Source organism: Cebus imitator, unplaced genomic scaffold (assembly GCF_001604975.1).
Source record: "Cebus imitator isolate Cc_AM_T3 unplaced genomic scaffold, Cebus_imitator-1.0 Scaffold18, whole genome shotgun sequence".
NCBI lineage: Eukaryota > Metazoa > Chordata > Mammalia > Primates > Cebidae > Cebus > Cebus imitator.
In genome coordinates, this window is record NW_016107333.1 from 633,040 (window position 1) to 644,589 (window position 11,550).

Genomic DNA, 11,550 nt, shown 5'->3' on the forward strand with positions numbered 1-11,550 from the left:
TTTTTTTTAAGATGGAATCTCTCTCTCTTGCCCAGGCTGGAGTGCAGTGGTACAATCTCGGCTCAGTGCAACCTCTGCCTCCCTGGTTCAAGGGATTCTTGTGCCTCCCGAGTAGCTAGGATTACAAGCGTGTACCACCACACCCAGTTAATTTTTGTATTTTTTGTAGAGACAGAGTTTCACCATGTTGGCCAGGGTGATCTCCAACTCCTGACTTCAAGTGATCGGCCCACCTCGGCCTCCCAAAGTGCTGGGATCACAGGCGTGAGCCACTGCGTCTGGCCCCATATTAACCATTTTTAAGTGAACAGCTCACTAGTGTTAACTTCATTCACATGAAATTAACATGAAGTTAATATGTTGTGCATATTCATTGCACAACAGTGCAACCAATCTCCAGAACTATTTTCATCTTGCAAAACCAAAACTCTGTACCAATAAAACAATAACTTCCAATTCTCCCTTCCCCCCAGCCCCTGGCAACCACCACCTTACTTTCTGTCTCTATGAATTTGACTATATTAGGAATTTTACATAAATGGAATCCTACAATATTTGCCTTTTTATAACTGGTTTACTTAACCAGTTAGAAAACTATCCCTGAGTTTCATCTATGTTGTAACATGTCAGAATTTTATTCATTCTAAAGGTTAAATGGTATTCTTTCTTATGTATATACCATATTTTTCCTATTTATCTGTCAGTAGATGCTTGGGTTGTTTCTACCTTTTGGTTATTGTGAATAATGCTACTATAAACACGGGGGTACAAATATCTCATCAAGACTTAGTTTGGACCTGGGAGTGATGTACAGTGAATCATATGCCACATAATGACGTTCTGCATATACAATGGTGCAACATTGTATGTGCAGTCAACGATGAACTGCATATACAATGGTGGTCCCATAAGATTGTAATGGAGCCTAAAAACTGTCACCTAGTAGCCTTATAGCCAACATAACATCAGAGTGCAACACATTAATCACATGTTTGTGGTGCTGCTGATGTATAGAAACCTAGGTTGCCAGTTGTATAAAAGTACAGCATATACAATTATGTACAGTACATGATACAGATAATAAATACAAATAACTTGATACTGATAATAAATGACTGTTACTGGTTCATGTATTTACTATACTTTTCATCATTATTTTAGAGTGTACTTAAATAACTGTAAAATAGTCTCAGGCAGGTCCTCCAGGAGGGATTTCAGAAGAAGGCATTTTTATCATAGGAGTTGACAGCTCTGTGCATATTGTTACTTATGAAGACCTTCTAGTGGGATGAGATATGAAGGTAGAAGACAGTAATATTGATGATCCTGATCCTGTGTAGGCCAAGGGTAATGTTTTCTTTCTAAAAAGTTTAAAAAGTTAAAAAAAATTTAACAGAAGAAAGCTTATAGTTGGCAGGTGGATCATTTGAGGTCTGGAATTTGAGACATGGTGAATGAAGCCCTATCTCTACTAAAAATACAAAAATTAACCAGGCATGGTGGCGCACACCTCAGGTACTTGGGAGGCTGAGGCAGGAGAATCATTTGAACCCAGGAGGAGGATGTTACAGTGAGCTAAGAGTGCTCCACTCCACTCCAGTCTAGGCACTGGAATGAGACCCTGTTTCAAAAAAAAAAAAAAAAAAAAAAAAAAAAAAAAAAAAAAAATATAAAATAAAAATATGAAGAAAGAAAATGTACAACTCTACAGTGGATTTGTGTTTTAAGCTCAGTGTTATTGTCCCAGCTACTTGGGGAGCTGAGATGGGAGGCTTGCTTGAGCCTGGGAGGTTGAGGCTGCAGTGAACCAAGATTGTACCACTGTACTCCAGCCCAGGTGACAGAGTGAGACCCTATCTCAAGAAAAAAAAAACAAAGTGTTACTACAAAACAGTCAAAAAGTTAAAAATATTTAAAAGTTTAGAAGCTAAAAAAATTAGGCTAAGGTTAATTTATTATTGAAGAAAAAAACTTTTTTACATGTTATTTTTTCTTTTCTTTCCTTTTTTTTTTTTTTTTTTTGAGACAGGCTCTTCATCTAAAGACAGGCTAGTGTGCAGTGGTATAATGGTAGCTCACTGCAGCCTCAAACTCCTGGGCTCAAGTGATTCTCCTGCCTTAGCCTCCTGAGTAACTGAGACTATATTATGTGCCATCACACCCAGCTAATTTTTACCATTTTTGTACAGAAGGGGTCTCACTATATTGCCCAGTTTGTCTCAAACTTCTGTCGTCAAGCAGTCCTCCCACCATGGCCCCTCAAAGTGTTGGGGTTACAAGTATGAGGCACTGTGCCTAGCCAAATAAAAACATTTAAAAAATAAATTTAGCATATGTATGGCTGGGCATAGTGGTTCACAACTGTAATTCCAGCACTATGGGAGGCCAAGGCAAACAGATCACTTGAGGACAGGAGTCTGAGACCAGCCTGGCCAACATACCAAGACCCAGTCTCTATTATAAATATAAAATATTAGCTGGGTATGGCGGTACACACCTGTAATCTCAGGTCCTAGGGAGACTGAGGCATGAGAATCACTTGAACCCAGGAGGCAGAGGTTGCAGTGAGCTGAGATGGCACCATTGTACTCTAGCCTTAGCAACAGAGCAAGACTCTGTCTCAAGAAAAAAAAAGTACAGTGTGTATACAGTCTACAGTGGCATGCAGTAATATACTAGGTCTGCACATTCACTCACAACTCCCTCACTGACTCACCCAGAGCAACTTCCAGTCCTGCAAGCTCCATTCATGGTAAGTGCCCTATACAGGTGTACCATTTAAAAATACTTTTATACCCTACTTTTACTGTAGCTTTTCTATGTTTAGTTATGTTTAGATACACAGATATATACCACTGTGTTATGATTGCCTACAGTATTCAGTAGTGTAACATGCTGTACAGGTTTGTAACTTAGGAGCAATGGGTTATACCATATAGCCTAAGTGTATGGTAGGCTTTACCATCTAAGTTGTGTAAGTACACTGCATGATGCTTGCACGACGCAGTCACCTAATGATGCATTTCTCAGAACACATCCCTTTCATTAAGCAGTGTGTGACTGTACTTATACTCACGTTTTATTGACCAAAGAAAGTCATATGGCTATGCACAAATCCAAGCTATTGTAAGGAAGTACAATGCTATCATGTGCCTATAGAGGTGTTATGGAGAGCATCCCAGTTTTTGTCCGCTTTTTTGTTGAGAAAAAAACATCTTTCAGGCTGGGCATGGTGGCTCACCTATGTAATCCCAGCACTTTGGGAGGCCAAGGCGGGTGGATTGCCTGAGGTCAGGAGTTTGAGACCAGCCTGGCCAACATGGCGAAACCCTGTCTCTACTAAAAATACAAAAGTTAGCCAGACTTGGTGGTGTATACCTTTAATCCCTGCTACTTGAGATGTTGAGGCAGGAGAATTGCTTGAACCTGAAATGCGGAGGTTGCAGTGAGCCAAGATTGCACCATTGCACTCTAGCCTGGGTGTCAGAGCAAGACAAGGTCTCAAAACAAACAAAAAAACCAACTTTGTTTTGATTGCCACTTGAAAAAGGCCTCTGTACTATGCAGAAATCAAGAACTCAATAACCGTTTCCTCTGTCACTACCAAATGCTTCCCAGGGGTTTTGCCACTATGTGGAACCAGCAGTTTTGTGGGGGACTTCTTTCAAGGTATCTCCTCAGCTAGCAATAATTTCCCCTTTCCTGGTAATTGACCATTCCTTGATCCATGGAGGTGGATTCCTGGTGAAATTCATGCCTGTAAGCTGGCCATGACTGTTCTGGAGGAAGAGAACAGTCCTCCACAAGTTGGGTCAGTTAGAAGCTTTTCTACATGATTTTGTAATTGGAATGATTAGGGAGTTTTAGTGTCTGGGTAGTTGGAATTGTATCATATACTTAGGGGAGATTAGTAGACACATTTCCCATTGTATTATTAATACCTGGAGGCAGAGAAAACAAGTTTTTTGGAATCATACTGGCTCTACTTGCTCTGCTTCCAGCCCATCCAAAAGCCCAGCTGGTTTCTTTCCCTTGGCCTCTGAGAGATCCACCCCATCCAAAGCCTAAAGATAAAGTCCCCTTTTATTTTCCTTAAATTGGTCTAATGGGTTTCTGGTGCTTGCAGCCAGTAACCTTTTATCTGATAATTCTTTGCCTTTGGACCCTGGCACAAAAAGTTGACAGATGTAGCCCATTCTAGCAAAATAGAGGTCAGGTTGTAACTATATTGCATTAACTAGACTCCTAGCAGTTTCCTTCCTTCTTGAGAAAGCTCATCAGAATGTAAGTACTAGTGACATTATTATAGGGATCACCTGAAATCTGCTTTTTTTTTTTTTTTTTTTTAAAGGAAAGTAATTTGCCTCAGTGGGTAAACCGTTTGTGACATAACTCTCAACACTGGTATTAAATGCATGCTGTTTCTTCTGCCTGGAATCTCTATCTCAACAACTCTTCAGATGCAGCCCCAAAGTCACTTCTTCTGGGAAGCCTTCCCACACACTCCTGTATACTGTTAATTATGCCATTCTCTGTGCTTCCCAAAGCAGTTGGCACATCCATCTTTGTTACGTATTTTCTTCCAGAATTATTATTATTATTTTTTTGAGATGGAGTTTTACAGTTTTACTCTTGTTGCCCAGACTGGAGTGCAATGGCACAATCTCAGCTCACTGCAACCTCTGCCTCCCAGGAATGCAATGGCACTTGACTCACTGCAACCTTTGCCTCCCAGGTTCAAGCAATTCTCCTGCCTCAGCCTCCCAAGTAGCTGGGACTATAGGTGCACACCACCATGCCCAGCTAATTTTTGTATTTTAGTAGAGATGGGGTTTCACTATGTTGGCCAGGATGGTCTTAATCTCCTGACCTCGTGATCCGCCCACCTCGGCTTCCCAAAGTGCTGGGATTACAGGTGTAATCCACTGCACCCGGCCTTCCAGGTTCAAGTGATTATTCTGCCTCAGCCTTCCAACTAGCTGGGATTACAGGTGTGCATCACTATACCTGGCTAATTTTTGTATTTTGAGTACAGATGGGGTTTCACCATGCTGGTCAGGCTTGTCTCGAACTCCTGACCTCAGGTGATCCACCTGCCTCAGCCTCCCAAAGTGCTGGGATTACAATTATGAGCCATTGATTCTTTAACAAGAAAGGAAACTTTAAAAAGGAAGTTTTCTACTTCCCACAGAAGCCTTTGAAATAAAAACATGTTGGAAATTAAAAAAGTAGGCGGGTATGGTGGCATGCACCTGTAGTCCTAGCTGCCCGGGAAGCTGAGGTGGGAGGATCGCTTGAGCCTGGGCGGTTGAAGCTGCAGTGAGCTGTGATGGTACCATTGCACTCTAGCCTGGGAGACGGAGTGAGACCTGCCCCACTCTCCCCCACCCCCTTCATATTTTTTTTTTTTTTTTTTTTTTTGGCTTTTACTCTGAGATGGGAAACCGCTGGGGGCTTTTGAGCTTAGGTTTCAACAGGATCCCTCTGGCTGCTGTGTTGAGAGAAGCTTCTATGAGAGCAGAGTGGAATCAGGGAGAACAGGTAGGAGGCTACTACAATATTCTAGGAAAGAGAAAAAGAGATATTTTAAAGGTAGAGCTGACAGGCTTTTCTAATGGATTGCATGTGGGATATGATAGGGAGAGAGGAGTCCAAGAGGACTCCAGTGGTTTGGCTGGAGTCACCAGATGGATGGAGTTGACATGAACTGAGGTAGGGAAGGTTGTGAAAGGAGCAAGCTAAGGCAGAAGTATGGGTGTTTGACTATGGACTTGTTAACTTGGACACGTCGCTCACACTTGTGTATATGCTCCCTGGTTTTTGGTATCGGAAGGTTCTAAAGTTACTTGAAGTTAAAGTCAGCCTTATTTATTGACACCAAGCACTCTGAAGAAACCTTCAAATGTGCTGTCATTTAACTCTTTTAATATTCCTATTGGTTTAGTCGTATTTCATTGCCCTTTTACAGATGAGAGATTAACATGTTCAAAGTCACTCAGACAATTATTAACCTGCCAGATTAATGCAGATCTGGGATTCCCACCAGGTGTGTCAGACTGTAGAGCTTCTGCTGTTTACTAACCACCGGATTCTAAAGGTTGGAGCCACTTTCTGAGCCTATTTGCTGCACACTTGGTTCTATAACTAAAAAGGTGCCTGGTACACGTGACAAGAATTCAGAAAAGTGTCCATCCCCATCCCATGCGTTACAGGTTACACAATAGCTATGAAGAAAGGACGGTATTAGTGGACCCGAGGAGGCGGACTGATGCTTGAAAGCTCAGGTACTTGAAGATTCAGTGTTAAAGCCGCCATCAAGAGTTAGGGGTTTTTTATTATTATTATTTTAAAGAAACCAGAAAACATTAAAAACTGCAGCGAAGCCTTGGGGGGAATAAAAGACCACTCCCAGGCGACGCTTGTTGGGAAACACTGGAATTGGAGGAGTAGGGGCAGACAGGAGCCAGAACTCCTGCAAGCCTACATACACATCCTTTTGAAAGTGTAACCTGGTGTGACCTTCCTTAAGTGGTCCTCTGGAAAGACCAGGATATGGAGTACAAAAGCCAGGAACCTGTGGGACCGCAGCATCCGCCCCCAGCCCCTCCTTCCCCGTTTTCTTCAGCCTCTGCAGGGTGAAGAGCTGGTAGGATGCCCGCGCATGCGCCCGGGGCAAGGTCCGCTCCCCGCGACGACAGGGGGCTCGCGCCAGCTTGAAAACCACGCCCCGCGGCTGCCAGAGGCGACCTGGGCGGGGGACCCCGGGCCACGCCCCCAGCCGAGCCGAGCAAGGCCGAGCAGAGCCGAGTAGAGCCGAGCAGAGCCGAGCACCTCCGAAAGCCGCCGAGCCGAGCCGAGCAGCCCGGAGTCGGTTGGTGCAGCTGCGTCCCCGCCGCTCAGCAGTCCGCGGCTCCGGCGTCGCCGCCGCCGCCGCCTCTGCGGGGCCTGCGCCGGCCGCCCGCTCGGCCGCCCGGCCGCGGGGAGGGAGGCCCGCAGCGCGGGAAGAGCGGCCCAGTCGCGGGCGCCGCCACCGCCGCCGCTGCCAGGTGAGCGCCCGCCACGGCCAGCCGGCCCCGCGTGCCCCCGCGGCTGTCAGTCCCCGATGTCTATCTGTCTCTCTGCCTGTCAGCCCCTGTGTCTCCGCGAGCTCCTTCCCGCCACGCCTGGCCCGCGGCCGGCCCGCAGTCTCCGTCAGCCCCCTCCTGCTGGCTGCCACTGGTCTTTCTGTCAGCCGCCAGCACCCCCATGCTGGTAGGCTCCGCCCCTTCCCCCCGGAGCCCCGCCTTCCGCCATCTGTCATCACCCCCCAGGCTCCAGGCGCGGGCGTCCAGGGGTCCTGGGGGTCAGGGTAGCCCCGCGTGCCACCTTCGCGAAAGGCGCAAAAAAGGGTGGTGGAGGGGAAGCGGGGGCGTTCGCGTAGGCCCGCCTGACCGTGTGAGAGTGCGTGCCCGAGTGGGCGCCCCCCGTGTGCGCCCGACAGCCGCCTGCGTCCACGCCCGCGGGCCCTTGCACGCTGCTGGGATGTGGCAGCCCATGCCCCCAGTGTAAAGAGTGTCAGCTCGACCAAGGAAGGCGGCAGAGCCGGGACTCCAACCAGTATGCGGGGTACAGTAGCATCCTGAATCTTGGGACCCTTGTTTGCCCATGCGAAAACACCACGCGTCGGCCCCAGGTCCCCGGATTCCCTGAGTGGCCTGTGAGTGGAGTTTGGGGCTTGTTAAGCCTTCCCAGTGTGGGACTGTCATTCAGGGAAGCATGTTGGAAGTGACTGAGGAGTGGATGGGATGTGGGACTTAGGTGGGAAGTGTTCGAGAGCTTGAGTCATTTTGAGTTGCATGGTTTGCATTTCTGAGCAGTGATTGCCCTGGGCTTGTGTCCTGCAAGAAATTTATGACTTGGGGTGGGGGTAGTGACGTGGGAAGGAATACTCCTTTCTGTTTTTATCTATGTGAACACATAGTATATATTTATCTAGATATACTAACTGTTGATTCATGAGGCATCCACACAGTCTCAATTTAAGGATTACAGTAGTTTCCATTTATACACGTTTTTGTGTGTTGTTATCTTGATGTTCTTTATTTGTGGTAACTTAGTATTGCAATATTTCAAAACTAAGAGAAAATGCGTCCTAAAACAATTGGTATTTTGCCGGATAATTCTGAACCACAGAGAAGGAGCCAAAAACGCACTTCATTAGCTGGAACAACTTATTCGAGCTTAATTTGTTTCTAAGAGACATACAGTGGAAAAATCCAGAAGCGCAAAATAGTATCAAAGAGACTTAGAAAATGAATGAAAAGGGCCCTTCTGTTGCTGCTTTGGAAAGACGGTATCAAAGTTGCTGTAGAGGACAGAGCCTCTGTGTAATGATCAACATATTAACCAAGTTGGTTTTGTGACCTTGATACATTGAGCGGGGCTTGATTTGTGCAGTGGTTCATGACAGGCAAACATTGCATGGGAAGTGTGGTAATTTTTGGAAAAAAATGTTCCCCATGTTGTTTTGGTTTTTGGTTTTGAGTTTTTTTGTTTTGTTTTGTTTTGTTTTGTTTTGTTTTTCACATTGAAGATTTCAGACCAGGGAAGTCTCATGGTGGAATGCTTTTTTCTTTTTAAAGATAACATTAAAAAATTACCAAAGTAATTCATGTTTAAGGCAGAAAACTTGAAAAACAAAGAAAAGCATTGCAAAAAAACCCATAATCCCACAAACCATAGTAAACCACAATTTGGTATTAAGTCTTTTAGCCTTGTTCCCACGTAGACTTTTTTTCTTACAAAAATGCTATCATACTATACAACTTTTATTCTGTGCTTTTTTTCCTTTCAATTATAACTAGATTGTGAGAGATATATCTTGGCTTTATGAGTAGGAACTTGTGTTTCTCTTTGCAATCCTTTCAAAAAAGTCAGATCACGTTAGTCCTGTGCTTAGAGCCCTCCAGTAGCTTCTCATCTTAAAGTAAAATCTGAAGGCCTTGCTGTCCCCTCCCAGGCTAACCCTCTTCCCTGACAACTGTCTTCACCTCGAGCCTTGCCAGACAGATCTCTGCTGTTCCTTAAAAACCTCAAGCTCATGCCTTTAATCCCAGCACTTTGGGAGGCCAAGGTGGGTGGATCATGAGGTCAAGAGTTCGAGACCAGCCTGGTCAGCATGGTGAAACCCCTTCTCTACTAGAAATACAAAAAAAAAAAAATTAGCCGGGCATGGTGGCATGTTCCTGTAATCCCAGCTACTCGGGAGGCTGAGGCAGGAAAATTGCTTGAACCTGGGAGGCGGAGGTTGCAGTGAACTGAGATTGCACCACTGCACTCCAGCTTGGGCGACAGAACGAGACTCTATCACAGAAAAAAGTCAAGCATACTCCAGCCTCGGTGCTTTTGCATTAGCTGTTCCCTCTGTCTGGAACTCTGGTCCCTGGATGTTAACATGGTTGACTCCTTTATTTCTTCAGGCCTCTCAAAAGTTAGGTTTTCTGGTTTTACTTGACCACACTATCAAGTACATCCAATTTCCCTGTTGTCCTTATCCTGCCATTCTTATTACCACTTGGTAATACATATTGATTTGTTGGTTTATTGTCTCTCTCCCTCATTAACCCAGAAGCTGAGACTTTTTTTTTCACTGATATATCCCCAGGGCTCAGAACTGCACCTGGCCCATTGCGGGTACTTAATATTTGTTGAATGAATGAAGGAAAGAATGAATGCTCATTATCCATCTATTCATGTGACCTTGCTGGTAGCCTTCTAGGCTTTTTAGGTAGCTACATTACGAGGTAAAATAACAGTTTCTTAAAAGTCAGGATATTCCTTTCTCTTCCACATCTGAGAAGAAGAATTTTACAAAGTGAGGCTATGATCTTAAAAAGAATTACAGTCTTGATTTAACTTGAACAATTGAGGGAAGGAACATTTTTGTCAAATGTTGCTGGCTTGCTTTCTTATGCATTATCCCTGTGTCACATTGGACATTTTTGAGAAGTATAAAGTTTCCCAGTTATGTTTACAGCTGTGATTTCAATTTTTGTAGTTCATAGTGATAGTATAAGCCTCAAGAGCATAGTAGGTTTTTTTGTATGTGTGTCAACAGATACCCAGATATATAATAGCTTTAATGTGTTTTCATTTGGGGAATAGCTGTTCATATTTACTTATTATCCTGGCAATTCTGTCCTTTTCATCTCCCTGCTTATCAGTTTTTGCATGGCCTAGCAGGTATACTTAAAGTTGTTGTTTTTTTTAAATTAACATTTTAAAATAAATCCTTGACCTTTTGAAATTTTACATCTCTCCTGTGACTCTTGAACGTTTGAAAGTACCAGTTTCATCTTTCAAGATGAAGTATCTGTAGTAAAATGTATAATTGCATTTTAATATATGAGGTTGGAAAACATATCTTGGGACAGAATTTTTACAAAGAAGTTGTAATGTGAGTGTAAGGTTTTCAAAGGTTTGAATTTCAGGTAGATTGCTTTTAATTTTTGTGAGTTTTTAGCAAAAAGAGTTGCTTTTTACTTTTAAGAAAAAGGAGCTCCTTGAACACAATCCAAACAGAGACCTTCAAAAACTTGTTTTTCTTATCCTCCAAAGATACAAGAACTTGGTGGTGATGGTGGGAAAGGGGGAATCCTAAATGAAAATTTTACTTTTTAAAGGCCTAAAAGGATGTGTTAAGAATTTATATTTGTTCCACAGGTATTTATTGAGCATGTATTTGAGCCAGTTCTATGTGTTTTTCTGTGGGCTATGTTACCATGTTCAGTTTTAAATTATCACCGTGATTTCTTATTATTTCTTTTCTTTTATGGCTCTGCTACCTGCCTTCTCTCATCACATTCTCTCTCTAAATGATCTCATCAGTTCCCAGGACCCTAGTACCCCCTGGATGCAGATGACTCTTTCTGTTATGTCTCCCTGCCCTTTCTCTGGTTCCAGGCTTGCATTTTCAGCTACCACTTTCCTGTTCCAGTGATCTCAAACTTCACATGTTCAGAACTGATCTCTCAGTATTCCTCTCAAGGTTCAAAATTGGCATTCCTCATTCCTGACCCTTCCTTACTCTCCCCTCCAGGCCTCTGTCTCAGTGTTAGTATTGTCTATTCATTATTCAGGCCAGACACCTGAAAGTTGTCTGTGATTCTTCTCATTTCCTCACCCCACATCCAACCCATCGGTGTGGTTTTTTTGGCCTAGCCTCTAGAATATCTCAAACCCTTCTTTTTCTCCATCTTCTTAATTACCCCGCTTCCAGATGGATGATTCTGCTGCCTCCTAGCTGGTCTCCCAGCTTCCATTGTTGCTTTCTTCTAGAACATTTTCCTCACAGCAGCCAGAATGATCCTACTAAAAAGTAAACCCAAGCATGCCACCCCACTGCTTGGTGACTTCCACTGCACTTGGACTCACATCCACACTTACCCTGACTCATGCCCTTTCCAGGCTCCCCTCCTTTCTTACAGTGGTTGTCAGGTTGAACACCTTCAGTTCCTCAGACATGCCATGTTCTTGTCTTTTGTACAGTCGCTTCCCTCCACTTGTCTCATA

General features: G+C 44.0%; 1 protein-coding gene across 5 annotated transcripts in view; it reads left to right on the plus strand.

Annotated features, from left to right (window-relative positions):
- Positions 1-6,878: 6,878 nt before the first annotated feature.
- Positions 6,879-11,550, plus strand: part of ZHX3 (zinc fingers and homeoboxes 3) — a 123,513-nt gene continuing 118,841 nt past the window's right edge. For all 5 annotated transcript variants that reach the window (XM_037732556.1, XM_017511910.2, XM_037732557.1 and 2 more), the window contains exon 1: positions 6,879-7,046. The gene's annotated coding sequence lies outside the window, so the exon portion shown is untranslated. The remainder of the gene's footprint in view (positions 7,047-11,550) is intronic.